The sequence below is a fragment of the Hyla sarda genome, unplaced genomic scaffold (assembly GCF_029499605.1).
Source record: "Hyla sarda isolate aHylSar1 unplaced genomic scaffold, aHylSar1.hap1 scaffold_2258, whole genome shotgun sequence".
Lineage (NCBI taxonomy): Eukaryota > Metazoa > Chordata > Amphibia > Anura > Hylidae > Hyla > Hyla sarda.
Genome location: NW_026608935.1, coordinates 16067 through 36328, shown reverse-complemented (window position 1 = coordinate 36328; position 20262 = coordinate 16067). Strand labels below are relative to the sequence as shown.

General features: G+C 46.4%; 9 non-coding genes and 1 pseudogene across 9 annotated transcripts; all 10 read left to right on the top strand.

Moving 5' to 3' along the window:
• Positions 1-607: 607 nt before the first annotated feature.
• LOC130321356 (U2 spliceosomal RNA) lies at positions 608-798 on the top strand. Its single transcript, XR_008867093.1, has one exon. It is a non-coding gene; the product is annotated as a U2 spliceosomal RNA (small nuclear RNA).
• Positions 799-2888: 2090 nt separating this feature from the next.
• LOC130321355 (U2 spliceosomal RNA) lies at positions 2889-3079 on the top strand. Its single transcript, XR_008867092.1, has one exon. It is a non-coding gene; the product is annotated as a U2 spliceosomal RNA (small nuclear RNA).
• Positions 3080-5171: 2092 nt separating this feature from the next.
• Positions 5172-5362, top strand: LOC130321354 (U2 spliceosomal RNA). Its single transcript, XR_008867091.1, has one exon. It is a non-coding gene; the product is annotated as a U2 spliceosomal RNA (small nuclear RNA).
• Positions 5363-7453: 2091 nt separating this feature from the next.
• Positions 7454-7644, top strand: LOC130321353 (U2 spliceosomal RNA). Its single transcript, XR_008867090.1, has one exon. It is a non-coding gene; the product is annotated as a U2 spliceosomal RNA (small nuclear RNA).
• A 2089-nt stretch (positions 7645-9733) lies between these two features.
• LOC130321351 (U2 spliceosomal RNA) lies at positions 9734-9924 on the top strand. The gene has a single exon (XR_008867089.1). It is a non-coding gene; the product is annotated as a U2 spliceosomal RNA (small nuclear RNA).
• A 2096-nt stretch (positions 9925-12020) lies between these two features.
• On the top strand, positions 12021-12211 carry LOC130321350 (U2 spliceosomal RNA). Its single transcript, XR_008867088.1, has one exon. It is a non-coding gene; the product is annotated as a U2 spliceosomal RNA (small nuclear RNA).
• Positions 12212-14306: 2095 nt separating this feature from the next.
• LOC130321349 (U2 spliceosomal RNA) lies at positions 14307-14497 on the top strand. The gene has a single exon (XR_008867087.1). It is a non-coding gene; the product is annotated as a U2 spliceosomal RNA (small nuclear RNA).
• Positions 14498-16590: 2093 nt separating this feature from the next.
• Positions 16591-16781, top strand: LOC130321348 (U2 spliceosomal RNA). The gene has a single exon (XR_008867086.1). It is a non-coding gene; the product is annotated as a U2 spliceosomal RNA (small nuclear RNA).
• A 2094-nt stretch (positions 16782-18875) lies between these two features.
• LOC130321364 (U2 spliceosomal RNA) lies at positions 18876-19035 on the top strand (annotated as a pseudogene).
• A 693-nt stretch (positions 19036-19728) lies between these two features.
• Positions 19729-19923, top strand: LOC130321361 (U2 spliceosomal RNA). Its single transcript, XR_008867098.1, has one exon. It is a non-coding gene; the product is annotated as a U2 spliceosomal RNA (small nuclear RNA).
• The last annotated feature ends 339 nt before the right edge of the window (positions 19924-20262 follow it).

Genomic DNA, 20262 nt, shown 5'->3' with positions numbered 1-20262 from the left:
TTCCACAGGCCTTGCAGAGTGTAAACAACAACAACCCAGCTTTGTTGTGTATGTAACCATAGGGATTTGTGATGTCACCTAGAACCTTCACAGCAGCGACAGCTTTATGAGGAGCATCAGCACTGCTCTGCCTGAGCAGAACCATCACCGCCATAGGTTGTCAAATAACCCGGATTTAACCCACACAGGTAAGTCCAATGGGGTGCAGGCATGTCCTCTATGCTTACAGCTTCCCGTGGGTGTTGGTTTGATACCGTTTGGGGACAGCCAAGGAGGCATCTGCAGGCAACAAAGGTAGGTGTGTGCTTGTGTGTGTGTTTCCTATGCAGATCCTAAGCCCAGTGTCACATGCAAGTAGGAGGAGTAAGAAGGGTTCCTGGCAAATCCGGGTTATGGATTGCATTTAAAAAGGCCCCGTGGGAGTGCAATGGGCCCCTGTCTTGCTGCTTAGCAATAATGGTATGGGTTTAGGTTCTGCTGTGTGTACTGGTGGTTGACTGCCCCCCAGCCCAGAGTGTGCATGGAAAATTGTCTGGCAGCCTCCCTGACAGCAAGCAGTGATAGTGCCCATGAAGGGGACCTTGTTGGGCCCGCCCCTTTCACGGTTATCGCTTCTCGGCCTTTTGGCTAAGATCAAGTGTAGTATCTGTTCTTATCAGTTTAATATCTGATACGTCCCCTATCTGGGGACCATATATTAAATGGATTTTTGAGAACGGGGGCCGATTTCGAAGCTTGCTTCCGTCGCCCTATGCATTGACCCGATATGGCAGTATCTTCGGGTACAGTGCACCACCCCCTTACAGGGTTAAAAAGAAAGATTCCTACTTTCATTGCTACCTGCTTGCTGGCTAGCCAGCTAGCCAGCCCTGTGGGCCTTGCTGCTGCTGCAGCCAAAAAACAAAAGGTGGTGCTGCTGCTGCTTCTGCTGCTTCTGCTTCTGCTTGTGTCTGGCCCCTGTTGGAGCGTCCAGGCACAGGACTTCTGCTGCTGCTGACTAAATGGCCTCCTTAATTGGATCATTTGAGTAGCCAGCACACCTGTGCAGGTAGGGCATGACATGATAGGCAGCTGCCTTGATAGCGGGTGGGTGCTGAATGTTCCTAATTGACAAAATAAGATTAATGCTTATGAAGAAATATAAAATCTCATCCCTTCCCCAATATCGCGCCACACCCCTACCCCTTAATTCCCTGGTTGAACGTGATGGACATATGTCTTTTTTCGACCGTACTAACTATGTAACTATGTAACATAACATGGGGGGGGGGGGGTCTCCTGGCTGTTCACACAGGTGTGTCATTGCTGTACATTGACCATGCATTGCTTCTGTGGTATTGCAAAGGCAAAGACAAATGCTTCCAGCCATCCATTGCACTAATGGATTGGTCATCAGCTGGCTGTCTATGTCCCGCATCAATATAGACCAAAGTACAGAGGGTTAGGCTATGCTATTGTGCACCTACCTGATGCATCAGAAGGTGCGAGGCCCTTGCTAAATTCTGTGCACAGACTTTGAGATCTATACTTTAGACTGTATCTAAACCTGCTCCAACATGGACTGACATTCTGGCCTACTTTCAGCCGATGCGACTTGTCTGTCGCTGAACAGTCGCTTTTTATGTATTCAGCACCTATGTATAATGTTGTAAAAATGCTCTAGAAGCTAAAGTCGCAGAAATGTCACACATATTTGGCCTGCAACTTTCTGTGCGACAAATTCAGACAGGAAAAATCAGTATAAATCCTTAGAAAATTATCCCCCAGTGTCTCCATCTGCTGGCGGTATTGAATAAGCATTGCTGCACTGATGGGGTATGCATTAGACAAAAAAAAAGAAGAAAAAGAAGAATAATACGCCCAGAAAAGAGGCGAAAAGGAGAAAAACGTAAAAAAACGTGAAAAAAAAGTAAGAGGAAGAGAAGGGAAAAAAAGGTGGAAATGGGTTTAAAAGTGATTTCGGCGGAGAAATATATATATATATATATATATATATATATATATATATATATATACGCGCACACACACACATATATATAAACGTATTCTCCGTTGAGATATTGCAGCCGCTGCTGTGTCCAGGCCCAGGAGCCTTAGCACTGTGCTGTGATGTCACTCAATACCACTGACATCACTAGGTGTAAACAACATCTCTCCTTTGCTGTGTATGTGACTATGGAGCTGTTTGGTGATGTCGTCTATTATGGCCTTCATAGAAGCAACAGGAGATTGTTGCATCCATCTAGAACCCTCAGAACTACAGTGCTATGATGTCACTCACTTCCACAGGCCTTGCAGAGTGTAAACAACAACAACCCAGCTTTGTTGTGTATGTAACCATAGGGATTTGTGATGTCACCTAGAACCTTCACAGCAGCGACAGCTTTATGAGGAGCATCAGCACTGCTCTGCCTGAGCAGAACCATCACCGCCATAGGTTGTCAAATAACCCGGATTTAACCCACACAGGTAAGTCCAATGGGGTGCAGGCATGTCCTCTATGCTTACAGCTTCCCGTGGGTGTTGGTTTGATACCGTTTGGGGACAGCCAAGGAGGCATCTGCAGGCAACAAAGGTAGGTGTGTGCTTGTGTGTGTGTTTCCTATGCAGATCCTAAGCCCAGTGTCACATGCAAGTAGGAGGAGTAAGAAGGGTTCCTGGCAAATCCGGGTTATGGATTGCATTTAAAAAGGCCCCGTGGGAGTGCAATGGGCCCCTGTCTTGCTGCTTAGCAATAATGGTATGGGTTTAGGTTCTGCTGTGTGTACTGGTGGTTGACTGCCCCCCAGCCCAGAGTGTGCATGGAAAATTGTCTGGCAGCCTCCCTGACAGCAAGCAGTGATAGTGCCCATGAAGGGGACCTTGTTGGGCCCGCCCCTTTCACGGTTATCGCTTCTCGGCCTTTTGGCTAAGATCAAGTGTAGTATCTGTTCTTATCAGTTTAATATCTGATACGTCCCCTATCTGGGGACCATATATTAAATGGATTTTTGAGAACGGGGGCCGATTTCGAAGCTTGCTTCCGTCGCCCTATGCATTGACCCGATATGGCAGTATCTTCGGGTACAGTGCACCACCCCCTTACAGGGTTAAAAAGAAAGATTCCTACTTTCATTGCTACCTGCTTGCTGGCTAGCCAGCTAGCCAGCCCTGTGGGCCTTGCTGCTGCTGCAGCCAAAAAACAAAAGGTGGTGCTGCTGCTGCTTCTGCTGCTTCTGCTTCTGCTTGTGTCTGGCCCCTGTTGGAGCGTCCAGGCACAGGACTTCTGCTGCTGCTGACTAAATGGCCTCCTTAATTGGATCATTTGAGTAGCCAGCACACCTGTGCAGGTAGGGCATGACATGATAGGCAGCTGCCTTGATAGCGGGTGGGTGCTGAATGTTCCTAATTGACAAAATAAGATTAATGCTTATGAAGAAATATAAAATCTCATCCCTTCCCCAATATCGCGCCACACCCCTACCCCTTAATTCCCTGGTTGAACGTGATGGACATATGTCTTTTTTCGACCGTACTAACTATGTAACTATGTAACATAACATGGGGGGGGGGGGGTCTCCTGGCTGTTCACACAGGTGTGTCATTGCTGTACATTGACCATGCATTGCTTCTGTGGTATTGCAAAGGCAAAGACAAATGCTTCCAGCCATCCATTGCACTAATGGATTGGTCATCAGCTGGCTGTCTATGTCCCGCATCAATATAGACCAAAGTACAGAGGGTTAGGCTATGCTATTGTGCACCTACCTGATGCATCAGAAGGTGCGAGGCCCTTGCTAAATTCTGTGCACAGACTTTGAGATCTATACTTTAGACTGTATCTAAACCTGCTCCAACATGGACTGACATTCTGGCCTACTTTCAGCCGATGCGACTTGTCTGTCGCTGAACAGTCGCTTTTTATGTATTCAGCACCTATGTATAATGTTGTAAAAATGCTCTAGAAGCTAAAGTCGCAGAAATGTCACACATATTTGGCCTGCAACTTTCTGTGCGACAAATTCAGACAGGAAAAATCAGTATAAATCCTTAGAAAATTATCCCCCAGTGTCTCCATCTGCTGGCGGTATTGAATAAGCATTGCTGCACTGATGGGGTATGCATTAGACAAAAAAAAAGAAGAAAAAGAAGAATAATACGCCCAGAAAAGAGGCGAAAAGGAGAAAAACGTAAAAAAACGTGAAAAAAAAGTAAGAGGAAGAGAAGGGAAAAAAAGGTGGAAATGGGTTTAAAAGTGATTTCGGCGGAGAAATATATATATATATATATATATATATATATATATATATATATATATACGCGCACACACACACATATATATAAACGTATTCTCCGTTGAGATATTGCAGCCGCTGCTGTGTCCAGGCCCAGGAGCCTTAGCACTGTGCTGTGATGTCACTCAATACCACTGACATCACTAGGTGTAAACAACATCTCTCCTTTGCTGTGTATGTGACTATGGAGCTGTTTGGTGATGTCGTCTATTATGGCCTTCATAGAAGCAACAGGAGATTGTTGCATCCATCTAGAACCCTCAGAACTACAGTGCTATGATGTCACTCACTTCCACAGGCCTTGCAGAGTGTAAACAACAACAACCCAGCTTTGTTGTGTATGTAACCATAGGGATTTGTGATGTCACCTAGAACCTTCACAGCAGCGACAGCTTTATGAGGAGCATCAGCACTGCTCTGCCTGAGCAGAACCATCACCGCCATAGGTTGTCAAATAACCCGGATTTAACCCACACAGGTAAGTCCAATGGGGTGCAGGCATGTCCTCTATGCTTACAGCTTCCCGTGGGTGTTGGTTTGATACCGTTTGGGGACAGCCAAGGAGGCATCTGCAGGCAACAAAGGTAGGTGTGTGCTTGTGTGTGTGTTTCCTATGCAGATCCTAAGCCCAGTGTCACATGCAAGTAGGAGGAGTAAGAAGGGTTCCTGGCAAATCCGGGTTATGGATTGCATTTAAAAAGGCCCCGTGGGAGTGCAATGGGCCCCTGTCTTGCTGCTTAGCAATAATGGTATGGGTTTAGGTTCTGCTGTGTGTACTGGTGGTTGACTGCCCCCCAGCCCAGAGTGTGCATGGAAAATTGTCTGGCAGCCTCCCTGACAGCAAGCAGTGATAGTGCCCATGAAGGGGACCTTGTTGGGCCCGCCCCTTTCACGGTTATCGCTTCTCGGCCTTTTGGCTAAGATCAAGTGTAGTATCTGTTCTTATCAGTTTAATATCTGATACGTCCCCTATCTGGGGACCATATATTAAATGGATTTTTGAGAACGGGGGCCGATTTCGAAGCTTGCTTCCGTCGCCCTATGCATTGACCCGATATGGCAGTATCTTCGGGTACAGTGCACCACCCCCTTACAGGGTTAAAAAGAAAGATTCCTACTTTCATTGCTACCTGCTTGCTGGCTAGCCAGCTAGCCAGCCCTGTGGGCCTTGCTGCTGCTGCAGCCAAAAAACAAAAGGTGGTGCTGCTGCTGCTTCTGCTGCTTCTGCTTCTGCTTGTGTCTGGCCCCTGTTGGAGCGTCCAGGCACAGGACTTCTGCTGCTGCTGACTAAATGGCCTCCTTAATTGGATCATTTGAGTAGCCAGCACACCTGTGCAGGTAGGGCATGACATGATAGGCAGCTGCCTTGATAGCGGGTGGGTGCTGAATGTTCCTAATTGACAAAATAAGATTAATGCTTATGAAGAAATATAAAATCTCATCCCTTCCCCAATATCGCGCCACACCCCTACCCCTTAATTCCCTGGTTGAACGTGATGGACATATGTCTTTTTTCGACCGTACTAACTATGTAACTATGTAACATAACATGGGGGGGGGGGGGTCTCCTGGCTGTTCACACAGGTGTGTCATTGCTGTACATTGACCATGCATTGCTTCTGTGGTATTGCAAAGGCAAAGACAAATGCTTCCAGCCATCCATTGCACTAATGGATTGGTCATCAGCTGGCTGTCTATGTCCCGCATCAATATAGACCAAAGTACAGAGGGTTAGGCTATGCTATTGTGCACCTACCTGATGCATCAGAAGGTGCGAGGCCCTTGCTAAATTCTGTGCACAGACTTTGAGATCTATACTTTAGACTGTATCTAAACCTGCTCCAACATGGACTGACATTCTGGCCTACTTTCAGCCGATGCGTTGTCTGTCGCTGAACAGTCGCTTTTTATGTATTCAGCACCTATGTATAATGTTGTAAAAATGCTCTAGAAGCTAAAGTCGCAGAAATGTCACACATATTTGGCCTGCAACTTTCTGTGCGACAAATTCAGACAGGAAAAATCAGTATAAATCCTTAGAAAATTATCCCCCAGTGTCTCCATCTGCTGGCGGTATTGAATAAGCATTGCTGCACTGATGGGGTATGCATTAGACGAAAAAAAAGAAGAAAAAGAAGAATAATACGCCCAGAAAAGAGGCGAAAAGGAGAAAAACGTAAAAAAACGTGAAAAAAAAGTAAGAGGAAGAGAAGGGAAAAAAAGGTGGAAATGGGTTTAAAAGTGATTTCGGCGGAGAAATATATATATATATATATATATATATATATATATATATATATATATACGCGCACACACACACATATATATAAACGTATTCTCCGTTGAGATATTGCAGCCGCTGCTGTGTCCAGGCCCAGGAGCCTTAGCACTGTGCTGTGATGTCACTCAATACCACTGACATCACTAGGTGTAAACAACATCTCTCTCTTTGCTGTGTATGTGACTATGGAGCTGTTTGGTGATGTCGTCTATTATGGCCTTCATAGAAGCAACAGGAGATTGTTGCATCCATCTAGAACCCTCAGAACTACAGTGCTATGATGTCACTCACTTCCACAGGCCTTGCAGAGTGTAAACAACAACAACCCAGCTTTGTTGTGTATGTAACCATAGGGATTTGTGATGTCACCTAGAACCTTCACAGCAGCGACAGCTTTATGAGGAGCATCAGCACTGCTCTGCCTGAGCAGAACCATCACCGCCATAGGTTGTCAAATAACCCGGATTTAACCCACACAGGTAAGTCCAATGGGGTGCAGGCATGTCCTCTATGCTTACAGCTTCCCGTGGGTGTTGGTTTGATACCGTTTGGGGACAGCCAAGGAGGCATCTGCAGGCAACAAAGGTAGGTGTGTGCTTGTGTGTGTGTTTCCTATGCAGATCCTAAGCCCAGTGTCACATGCAAGTAGGAGGAGTAAGAAGGGTTCCTGGCAAATCCGGGTTATGGATTGCATTTAAAAAGGCCCCGTGGGAGTGCAATGGGCCCCTGTCTTGCTGCTTAGCAATAATGGTATGGGTTTAGGTTCTGCTGTGTGTACTGGTGGTTGACTGCCCCCCAGCCCAGAGTGTGCATGGAAAATTGTCTGGCAGCCTCCCTGACAGCAAGCAGTGATAGTGCCCATGAAGGGGACCTTGTTGGGCCCGCCCCTTTCACGGTTATCGCTTCTCGGCCTTTTGGCTAAGATCAAGTGTAGTATCTGTTCTTATCAGTTTAATATCTGATACGTCCCCTATCTGGGGACCATATATTAAATGGATTTTTGAGAACGGGGGCCGATTTCGAAGCTTGCTTCCGTCGCCCTATGCATTGACCCGATATGGCAGTATCTTCGGGTACAGTGCACCACCCCCTTACAGGGTTAAAAAGAAAGATTCCTACTTTCATTGCTACCTGCTTGCTGGCTAGCCAGCTAGCCAGCCCTGTGGGCCTTGCTGCTGCTGCAGCCAAAAAACAAAAGGTGGTGCTGCTGCTGCTTCTGCTGCTTCTGCTTCTGCTTGTGTCTGGCCCCTGTTGGAGCGTCCAGGCACAGGACTTCTGCTGCTGCTGACTAAATGGCCTCCTTAATTGGATCATTTGAGTAGCCAGCACACCTGTGCAGGTAGGGCATGACATGATAGGCAGCTGCCTTGATAGCGGGTGGGTGCTGAATGTTCCTAATTGACAAAATAAGATTAATGCTTATGAAGAAATATAAAATCTCATCCCTTCCCCAATATCGCGCCACACCCCTACCCCTTAATTCCCTGGTTGAACGTGATGGACATATGTCTTTTTTCGACCGTACTAACTATGTAACTATGTAACATAACATGGGGGGGGGGGGTCTCCTGGCTGTTCACACAGGTGTGTCATTGCTGTACATTGACCATGCATTGCTTCTGTGGTATTGCAAAGGCAAAGACAAATGCTTCCAGCCATCCATTGCACTAATGGATTGGTCATCAGCTGGCTGTCTATGTCCCGCATCAATATAGACCAAAGTACAGAGGGTTAGGCTATGCTATTGTGCACCTACCTGATGCATCAGAAGGTGCGAGGCCCTTGCTAAATTCTGTGCACAGACTTTGAGATCTATACTTTAGACTGTATCTAAACCTGCTCCAACATGGACTGACATTCTGGCCTACTTTCAGCCGATGCGACTTGTCTGTCGCTGAACAGTCGCTTTTTATGTATTCAGCACCTATGTATAATGTTGTAAAAATGCTCTAGAAGCTAAAGTCGCAGAAATGTCACACATATTTGGCCTGCAACTTTCTGTGCGACAAATTCAGACAGGAAAAATCAGTATAAATCCTTAGAAAATTATCCCCCAGTGTCTCCATCTGCTGGCGGTATTGAATAAGCATTGCTGCACTGATGGGGTATGCATTAGACGAAAAAAAAGAAGAAAAAGAAGAATAATACGCCCAGAAAAGAGGCGAAAAGGAGAAAAACGTAAAAAAACGTGAAAAAAAAGTAAGAGGAAGAGAAGGGAAAAAAAGGTGGAAATGGGTTTAAAAGTGATTTCGGCGGAGAAATATATATATATATATATATATATATATATATATATATATATATACGCGCACACACACACATATATATAAACGTATTCTCCGTTGAGATATTGCAGCCGCTGCTGTGTCCAGGCCCAGGAGCCTTAGCACTGTGCTGTGATGTCACTCAATACCACTGACATCACTAGGTGTAAACAACATCTCTCCTTTGCTGTGTATGTGACTATGGAGCTGTTTGGTGATGTCGTCTATTATGGCCTTCATAGAAGCAACAGGAGATTGTTGCATCCATCTAGAACCCTCAGAACTACAGTGCTATGATGTCACTCACTTCCACAGGCCTTGCAGAGTGTAAACAACAACAACCCAGCTTTGTTGTGTATGTAACCATAGGGATTTGTGATGTCACCTAGAACCTTCACAGCAGCGACAGCTTTATGAGGAGCATCAGCACTGCTCTGCCTGAGCAGAACCATCACCGCCATAGGTTGTCAAATAACCCGGATTTAACCCACACAGGTAAGTCCAATGGGGTGCAGGCATGTCCTCTATGCTTACAGCTTCCCGTGGGTGTTGGTTTGATACCGTTTGGGGACAGCCAAGGAGGCATCTGCAGGCAACAAAGGTAGGTGTGTGCTTGTGTGTGTGTTTCCTATGCAGATCCTAAGCCCAGTGTCACATGCAAGTAGGAGGAGTAAGAAGGGTTCCTGGCAAATCCGGGTTATGGATTGCATTTAAAAAGGCCCCGTGGGAGTGCAATGGGCCCCTGTCTTGCTGCTTAGCAATAATGGTATGGGTTTAGGTTCTGCTGTGTGTACTGGTGGTTGACTGCCCCCCAGCCCAGAGTGTGCATGGAAAATTGTCTGGCAGCCTCCCTGACAGCAAGCAGTGATAGTGCCCATGAAGGGGACCTTGTTGGGCCCGCCCCTTTCACGGTTATCGCTTCTCGGCCTTTTGGCTAAGATCAAGTGTAGTATCTGTTCTTATCAGTTTAATATCTGATACGTCCCCTATCTGGGGACCATATATTAAATGGATTTTTGAGAACGGGGGCCGATTTCGAAGCTTGCTTCCGTCGCCCTATGCATTGACCCGATATGGCAGTATCTTCGGGTACAGTGCACCACCCCCTTACAGGGTTAAAAAGAAAGATTCCTACTTTCATTGCTACCTGCTTGCTGGCTAGCCAGCTAGCCAGCCCTGTGGGCCTTGCTGCTGCTGCAGCCAAAAAACAAAAGGTGGTGCTGCTGCTGCTTCTGCTGCTTCTGCTTCTGCTTGTGTCTGGCCCCTGTTGGAGCGTCCAGGCACAGGACTTCTGCTGCTGCTGACTAAATGGCCTCCTTAATTGGATCATTTGAGTAGCCAGCACACCTGTGCAGGTAGGGCATGACATGATAGGCAGCTGCCTTGATAGCGGGTGGGTGCTGAATGTTCCTAATTGACAAAATAAGATTAATGCTTATGAAGAAATATAAAATCTCATCCCTTCCCCAATATCGCGCCACACCCCTACCCCTTAATTCCCTGGTTGAACGTGATGGACATATGTCTTTTTTCGACCGTACTAACTATGTAACTATGTAACATAACATGGGGGGGGGGGGTCTCCTGGCTGTTCACACAGGTGTGTCATTGCTGTACATTGACCATGCATTGCTTCTGTGGTATTGCAAAGGCAAAGACAAATGCTTCCAGCCATCCATTGCACTAATGGATTGGTCATCAGCTGGCTGTCTATGTCCCGCATCAATATAGACCAAAGTACAGAGGGTTAGGCTATGCTATTGTGCACCTACCTGATGCATCAGAAGGTGCGAGGCCCTTGCTAAATTCTGTGCACAGACTTTGAGATCTATACTTTAGACTGTATCTAAACCTGCTCCAACATGGACTGACATTCTGGCCTACTTTCAGCCGATGCGACTTGTCTGTCGCTGAACAGTCGCTTTTTATGTATTCAGCACCTATGTATAATGTTGTAAAAATGCTCTAGAAGCTAAAGTCGCAGAAATGTCACACATATTTGGCCTGCAACTTTCTGTGCGACAAATTCAGACAGGAAAAATCAGTATAAATCCTTAGAAAATTATCCCCCAGTGTCTCCATCTGCTGGCGGTATTGAATAAGCATTGCTGCACTGATGGGGTATGCATTAGACGAAAAAAAAGAAGAAAAAGAAGAATAATACGCCCAGAAAAGAGGCGAAAAGGAGAAAAACGTAAAAAAACGTGAAAAAAAAGTAAGAGGAAGAGAAGGGAAAAAAAGGTGGAAATGGGTTTAAAAGTGATTTCGGCGGAGAAATATATATATATATATATATATATATATATATATATATATATATATATACGCGCACACACACACATATATATAAACGTATTCTCCGTTGAGATATTGCAGCCGCTGCTGTGTCCAGGCCCAGGAGCCTTAGCACTGTGCTGTGATGTCACTCAATACCACTGACATCACTAGGTGTAAACAACATCTCTCCTTTGCTGTGTATGTGACTATGGAGCTGTTTGGTGATGTCGTCTATTATGGCCTTCATAGAAGCAACAGGAGATTGTTGCATCCATCTAGAACCCTCAGAACTACAGTGCTATGATGTCACTCACTTCCACAGGCCTTGCAGAGTGTAAACAACAACAACCCAGCTTTGTTGTGTATGTAACCATAGGGATTTGTGATGTCACCTAGAACCTTCACAGCAGCGACAGCTTTATGAGGAGCATCAGCACTGCTCTGCCTGAGCAGAACCATCACCGCCATAGGTTGTCAAATAACCCGGATTTAACCCACACAGGTAAGTCCAATGGGGTGCAGGCATGTCCTCTATGCTTACAGCTTCCCGTGGGTGTTGGTTTGATACCGTTTGGGGACAGCCAAGGAGGCATCTGCAGGCAACAAAGGTAGGTGTGTGCTTGTGTGTGTGTTTCCTATGCAGATCCTAAGCCCAGTGTCACATGCAAGTAGGAGGAGTAAGAAGGGTTCCTGGCAAATCCGGGTTATGGATTGCATTTAAAAAGGCCCCGTGGGAGTGCAATGGGCCCCTGTCTTGCTGCTTAGCAATAATGGTATGGGTTTAGGTTCTGCTGTGTGTACTGGTGGTTGACTGCCCCCCAGCCCAGAGTGTGCATGGAAAATTGTCTGGCAGCCTCCCTGACAGCAAGCAGTGATAATAGTGCCCATGAAGGGGACCTTGTTGGGCCCGCCCCTTTCACGGTTATCGCTTCTCGGCCTTTTGGCTAAGATCAAGTGTAGTATCTGTTCTTATCAGTTTAATATCTGATACGTCCCCTATCTGGGGACCATATATTAAATGGATTTTTGAGAACGGGGGCCGATTTCGAAGCTTGCTTCCGTCGCCCTATGCATTGACCCGATATGGCAGTATCTTCGGGTACAGTGCACCACCCCCTTACAGGGTTAAAAAGAAAGATTCCTACTTTCATTGCTACCTGCTTGCTGGCTAGCCAGCTAGCCAGCCCTGTGGGCCTTGCTGCTGCTGCAGCCAAAAAACAAAAGGTGGTGCTGCTGCTGCTTCTGCTGCTTCTGCTTCTGCTTGTGTCTGGCCCCTGTTGGAGCGTCCAGGCACAGGACTTCTGCTGCTGCTGACTAAATGGCCTCCTTAATTGGATCATTTGAGTAGCCAGCACACCTGTGCAGGTAGGGCATGACATGATAGGCAGCTGCCTTGATAGCGGGTGGGTGCTGAATGTTCCTAATTGACAAAATAAGATTAATGCTTATGAAGAAATATAAAATCTCATCCCTTCCCCAATATCGCGCCACACCCCTACCCCTTAATTCCCTGGTTGAACGTGATGGACATATGTCTTTTTTCGACCGTACTAACTATGTAACTATGTAACATAACATGGGGGGGGGGGGGTCTCCTGGCTGTTCACACAGGTGTGTCATTGCTGTACATTGACCATGCATTGCTTCTGTGGTATTGCAAAGGCAAAGACAAATGCTTCCAGCCATCCATTGCACTAATGGATTGGTCATCAGCTGGCTGTCTATGTCCCGCATCAATATAGACCAAAGTACAGAGGGTTAGGCTATGCTATTGTGCACCTACCTGATGCATCAGAAGGTGCGAGGCCCTTGCTAAATTCTGTGCACAGACTTTGAGATCTATACTTTAGACTGTATCTAAACCTGCTCCAACATGGACTGACATTCTGGCCTACTTTCAGCCGATGCGACTTGTCTGTCGCTGAACAGTCGCTTTTTATGTATTCAGCACCTATGTATAATGTTGTAAAAATGCTCTAGAAGCTAAAGTCGCAGAAATGTCACACATATTTGGCCTGCAACTTTCTGTGCGACAAATTCAGACAGGAAAAATCAGTATAAATCCTTAGAAAATTATCCCCCAGTGTCTCCATCTGCTGGCGGTATTGAATAAGCATTGCTGCACTGATGGGGTATGCATTAGACAAAAAAAAGAAGAAAAAGAAGAATAATACGCCCAGAAAAGAGGCGAAAAGGAGAAAAACGTAAAAAAACGTGAAAAAAAAGTAAGAGGAAGAGAAGGGAAAAAAAGGTGGAAATGGGTTTAAAAGTGATTTCGGCGGAGAAATATATATATATATATATATATATATATATATATATATATATATATATATACGCGCACACACACACATATATATAAACGTATTCTCCGTTGAGATATTGCAGCCGCTGCTGTGTCCAGGCCCAGGAGCCTTAGCACTGTGCTGTGATGTCACTCAATACCACTGACATCACTAGGTGTAAACAACATCTCTCCTTTGCTGTGTATGTGACTATGGAGCTGTTTGGTGATGTCGTCTATTATGGCCTTCATAGAAGCAACAGGAGATTGTTGCATCCATCTAGAACCCTCAGAACTACAGTGCTATGATGTCACTCACTTCCACAGGCCTTGCAGAGTGTAAACAACAACAACCCAGCTTTGTTGTGTATGTAACCATAGGGATTTGTGATGTCACCTAGAACCTTCACAGCAGCGACAGCTTTATGAGGAGCATCAGCACTGCTCTGCCTGAGCAGAACCATCACCGCCATAGGTTGTCAAATAACCCGGATTTAACCCACACAGGTAAGTCCAATGGGGTGCAGGCATGTCCTCTATGCTTACAGCTTCCCGTGGGTGTTGGTTTGATACCGTTTGGGGACAGCCAAGGAGGCATCTGCAGGCAACAAAGGTAGGTGTGTGCTTGTGTGTGTGTTTCCTATGCAGATCCTAAGCCCAGTGTCACATGCAAGTAGGAGGAGTAAGAAGGGTTCCTGGCAAATCCGGGTTATGGATTGCATTTAAAAAGGCCCCGTGGGAGTGCAATGGGCCCCTGTCTTGCTGCTTAGCAATAATGGTATGGGTTTAGGTTCTGCTGTGTGTACTGGTGGTTGACTGCCCCCCAGCCCAGAGTGTGCATGGAAAATTGTCTGGCAGCCTCCCTGACAGCAAGCAGTGATAGTGCCCATGAAGGGGACCTTGTTGGGCCCGCCCCTTTCACGGTTATCGCTTCTCGGCCTTTTGGCTAAGATCAAGTGTAGTATCTGTTCTTATCAGTTTAATATCTGATACGTCCCCTATCTGGGGACCATATATTAAATGGATTTTTGAGAACGGGGGCCGATTTCGAAGCTTGCTTCCGTCGCCCTATGCATTGACCCGATATGGCAGTATCTTCGGGTACAGTGCACCACCCCCTTACAGGGTTAAAAAGAAAGATTCCTACTTTCATTGCTACCTGCTTGCTGGCTAGCCAGCTAGCCAGCCCTGTGGGCCTTGCTGCTGCTGCAGCCAAAAAACAAAAGGTGGTGCTGCTGCTGCTTCTGCTGCTTCTGCTTCTGCTTGTGTCTGGCCCCTGTTGGAGCGTCCAGGCACAGGACTTCTGCTGCTGCTGACTAAATGGCCTCCTTAATTGGATCATTTGAGTAGCCAGCACACCTGTGCAGGTAGGGCATGACATGATAGGCAGCTGCCTTGATAGCGGGTGGGTGCTGAATGTTCCTAATTGACAAAATAAGATTAATGCTTATGAAGAAATATAAAATCTCATCCCTTCCCCAATATCGCGCCACACCCCTACCCCTTAATTCCCTGGTTGAACGTGATGGACATATGTCTTTTTTCGACCGTACTAACTATGTAACTATGTAACATAACATGGGGGGGGGGGGTCTCCTGGCTGTTCACACAGGTGTGTCATTGCTGTACATTGACCATGCATTGCTTCTGTGGTATTGCAAAGGCAAAGACAAATGCTTCCAGCCATCCATTGCACTAATGGATTGGTCATCAGCTGGCTGTCTATGTCCCGCATCAATATAGACCAAAGTACAGAGGGTTAGGCTATGCTATTGTGCACCTACCTGATGCATCAGAAGGTGCGAGGCCCTTGCTAAATTCTGTGCACAGACTTTGAGATCTATACTTTAGACTGTATCTAAACCTGCTCCAACATGGACTGACATTCTGGCCTACTTTCAGCCGATGCGACTTGTCTGTCGCTGAACAGTCGCTTTTTATGTATTCAGCACCTATGTATAATGTTGTAAAAATGCTCTAGAAGCTAAAGTCGCAGAAATGTCACACATATTTGGCCTGCAACTTTCTGTGCGACAAATTCAGACAGGAAAAATCAGTATAAATCCTTAGAAAATTATCCCCCAGTGTCTCCATCTGCTGGCGGTATTGAATAAGCATTGCTGCACTGATGGGGTATGCATTAGACAAAAAAAAAGAAGAAAAAGAAGAATAATACGCCCAGAAAAGAGGCGAAAAGGAGAAAAACGTAAAAAAACGTGAAAAAAAAGTAAGAGGAAGAGAAGGGAAAAAAAGGTGGAAATGGGTTTAAAAGTGATTTCGGCGGAGAAATATATATATATATATATATATATATATATATATATATATATATATATACGCGCACACACACACATATATATAAACGTATTCTCCGTTGAGATATTGCAGCCGCTGCTGTGTCCAGGCCCAGGAGCCTTAGCACTGTGCTGTGATGTCACTCAATACCACTGACATCACTAGGTGTAAACAACATCTCTCCTTTGCTGTGTATGTGACTATGGAGCTGTTTGGTGATGTCGTCTATTATGGCCTTCATAGAAGCAACAGGAGATTGTTGCATCCATCTAGAACCCTCAGAACTACAGTGCTATGATGTCACTCACTTCCACAGGCCTTGCAGAGTGTAAACAACAACAACCCAGCTTTGTTGTGTATGTAACCATAGGGATTTGTGATGTCACCTAGAACCTTCACAGCAGCGACAGCTTTATGAGGAGCATCAGCACTGCTCTGCCTGAGCAGAACCATCACCGCCATAGGTTGTCAAATAACCCGGATTTAACCCACACAGGTAAGTCCAATGGGGTGCAGGCATGTCCTCTATGCTTACAGCTTCCCGTGGGTGTTGGTTTGATACCGTTTGGGGACAGCCAAGGAGGCATCTGCAGGCAACAAAGGTAGGTGTGTGCTTGTGTGTGTGTTTCCTATGCAGATCCTAAGCCCAGTGTCACATGCAAGTAGGAGGAGTAAGAAGGGTTCCTGGCAAATCCGGGTTATGGATTGCATTTAAAAAGGCCCCGTGGGAGTGCAATGGGCCCCTGTCTTGCTGCTTAGCAATAATGGTATGGGTTTAGGTTCTGCTGTGTGTACTGGTGGTTGACTGCCCCCCAGCCCAGAGTGTGCATGGAAAATTGTCTGGCAGCCTCCCTGACAGCAAGCAGTGATAGTGCCCATGAAGGGGACCTTGTTGGGCCCGCCCCTTTCACGGTTATCGCTTCTCGGCCTTTTGGCTAAGATCAAGTGTAGTATCTGTTCTTATCAGTTTAATATCTGATACGTCCCCTATCTGGGGACCATATATTAAATGGATTTTTGAGAACGGGGGCCGATTTCGAAGCTTGCTTCCGTCGCCCTATGCATTGACCCGATATGGCAGTATCTTCGGGTACAGTGCACCACCCCCTTACAGGGTTAAAAAGAAAGATTCCTACTTTCATTGCTACCTGCTTGCTGGCTAGCCAGCTAGCCAGCCCTGTGGGCCTTGCTGCTGCTGCAGCCAAAAAACAAAAGGTGGTGCTGCTGCTGCTTCTGCTGCTTCTGCTTCTGCTTGTGTCTGGCCCCTGTTGGAGCGTCCAGGCACAGGACTTCTGCTGCTGCTGACTAAATGGCCTCCTTAATTGGATCATTTGAGTAGCCAGCACACCTGTGCAGGTAGGGCATGACATGATAGGCAGCTGCCTTGATAGCGGGTGGGTGCTGAATGTTCCTAATTGACAAAATAAGATTAATGCTTATGAAGAAATATAAAATCTCATCCCTTCCCCAATATCGCGCCACACCCCTACCCCTTAATTCCCTGGTTGAACGTGATGGACATATGTCTTTTTTCGACCGTACTAACTATGTAACTATGTAACATAACATGGGGGGGGGGGGGTCTCCTGGCTGTTCACACAGGTGTGTCATTGCTGTACATTGACCATGCATTGCTTCTGTGGTATTGCAAAGGCAAAGACAAATGCTTCCAGCCATCCATTGCACTAATGGATTGGTCATCAGCTGGCTGTCTATGTCCCGCATCAATATAGACCAAAGTACAGAGGGTTAGGCTATGCTATTGTGCACCTACCTGATGCATCAGAAGGTGCGAGGCCCTTGCTAAATTCTGTGCACAGACTTTGAGATCTATACTTTAGACTGTATCTAAACCTGCTCCAACATGGACTGACATTCTGGCCTACTTTCAGCCGATGCGACTTGTCTGTCGCTGAACAGTCGCTTTTTATGTATTCAGCACCTATGTATAATGTTGTAAAAATGCTCTAGAAGCTAAAGTCGCAGAAATGTCACACATATTTGGCCTGCAACTTTCTGTGCGACAAATTCAGACAGGAAAAATCAGTATAAATCCTTAGAAAATTATCCCCCAGTGTCTCCATCTGCTGGCGGTATTGAATAAGCATTGCTGCACTGATGGGGTATGCATTAGACGAAAAAAAAGAAGAAAAAGAAGAATAATACGCCCAGAAAAGAGGCGAAAAGGAGAAAAACGTAAAAAAACGTGAAAAAAAAGTAAGAGGAAGAGAAGGGAAAAAAAGGTGGAAATGGGTTTAAAAGTGATTTCGGCGGAGAAATATATATATATATATATATATATATATATATATATATATATATATATACGCGCACACACACACATATATATAAACGTATTCTCCGTTGAGATATTGCAGCCGCTGCTGTGTCCAGGCCCAGGAGCCTTAGCACTGTGCTGTGATGTCACTCAATACCACTGACATCACTAGGTGTAAACAACATCTCTCCTTTGCTGTGTATGTGACTATGGAGCTGTTTGGTGATGTCGTCTATTATGGCCTTCATAGAAGCAACAGGAGATTGTTGCATCCATCTAGAACCCTCAGAACTACAGTGCTATGATGTCACTCACTTCCACAGGCCTTGCAGAGTGTAAACAACAACAACCCAGCTTTGTTGTGTATGTAACCATAGGGATTTGTGATGTCACCTAGAACCTTCACAGCAGCGACAGCTTTATGAGGAGCATCAGCACTGCTCTGCCTGAGCAGAACCATCACCGCCATAGGTTGTCAAATAACCCGGATTTAACCCACACAGGTAAGTCCAATGGGGTGCAGGCATGTCCTCTATGCTTACAGCTTCCCGTGGGTGTTGGTTTGATACCGTTTGGGGACAGCCAAGGAGGCATCTGCAGGCAACAAAGGTAGGTGTGTGCTTGTGTGTGTGTTTCCTATGCAGATCCTAAGCCCAGTGTCACATGCAAGTAGGAGGAGTAAGAAGGGTTCCTGGCAAATCCGGGTTATGGATTGCATTTAAAAAGGCCCCGTGGGAGTGCAATGGGCCCCTGTCTTGCTGCTTAGCAATAATGGTATGGGTTTAGGTTCTGCTGTGTGTACTGGTGGTTGACTGCCCCCCAGCCCAGAGTGTGCATGGAAAATTGTCTGGCAGCCTCCCTGACAGCAAGCAGTGATAGTGCCCATGAAGGGGACCTTGTTGGGCCCGCCCCTTTCACGGTTATCGCTTCTCGGCCTTTTGGCTAAGATCAAGTGTAGTATCTGTTCTTATCAGTTTTCATGCTGGTGGGGATGGGTGCTGCATGGAGGATGCAGGTGTACCAGGGCTTTCCGGGGCTGGTTCTGAGGAATCAGCTCGACGGCTGCCCCGATGTGACCTGTTCCCTCCGGGTCTCGCCATGAGGCTGAGAGGGTCTAGAGCCGAGGTACTTTTGTGCCTCGGGGAGTGGTGACCCCGAGGTGCCGAAACTCACTGGGAGAATAGGCTCACTGAGTTGAAGCACGGGCACCATAATCTCTTCACCTTGTGGCACTCACCTCTTGATTCCCGGCCTTCTGGCTAGGATCAGAGAAATTTTTATAGATCCGGCCGGATGTCCGGGCAGTATATCTGCACACATTCACTTATTTATTTCTTTTTTGTCTCACTGTGTCACTTTTTGCGTGTTGTGTGTTCACAGGATTGGTCAGGATGCGGTAGCCCTTCTGGGGGTCCCTCCTGGCATTCTAGGGGAGGTGTGTGTGGCCATTAGGTTCCGCACCTCCCTGCAAACACCCCGGGTACTCCTGCTTTGGCAGGGTACCTACCGTAATCGGCTCTGCGGGCAGATACCTTGGCTAACGCCAAGGGGGATGCCGGGAGCATTTGTGGTCCCCTAGTAGCTTCGGCGAAAAGGGACATTGAACCTGGAACCTCGCAGGTACCTTTTGGTCCGGAGGTGAAGGGTAAGGTTTGTTGGGGGGCCTCTCTCCTATCGGAGAAGGGCTTGCGATAGACCGCATCCTTTGTGCACGTTTTTTTAGTGTAACACGTTTGCACTTTTTCTTGCACTTTGGGTGAATCGAAAGCACGTTCCTCGGCTTTAAAAAAAAAAGAAAAAAAAAATAAAAAAAAAAATCTGTTCTTATCAGTTTAATATCTGATACGTCCCCTATCTGGGGACCATATATTAAATGGATTTTTGAGAACGGGGGCCGATTTCGAAGCTTGCTTCCGTCGCCCTATGCATTGACCCGATATGGCAGTATCTTCGGGTACAGTGCACCACCCCCTTACAGGGTTAAAAAGAAAGATTCCTACTTTCATTGCTACCTGCTTGCTGGCTAGCCAGCTAGCCAGCCCTGTGGGCCTTGCTGCTGCTGCAGCCAAAAAACAAAAGGTGGTGCTGCTGCTGCTTCTGCTGCTTCTGCTTCTGCTTGTGTCTGGCCCCTGTTGGAGCGTCCAGGCACAGGACTTCTGCTGCTGCTGACTAAATGGCCTCCTTAATTGGATCATTTGAGTAGCCAGCACACCTGTGCAGGTAGGGCATGACATGATAGGCAGCTGCCTTGATAGCGGGTGGGTGCTGAATGTTCCTAATTGACAAAATAAGATTAATGCTTATGAAGA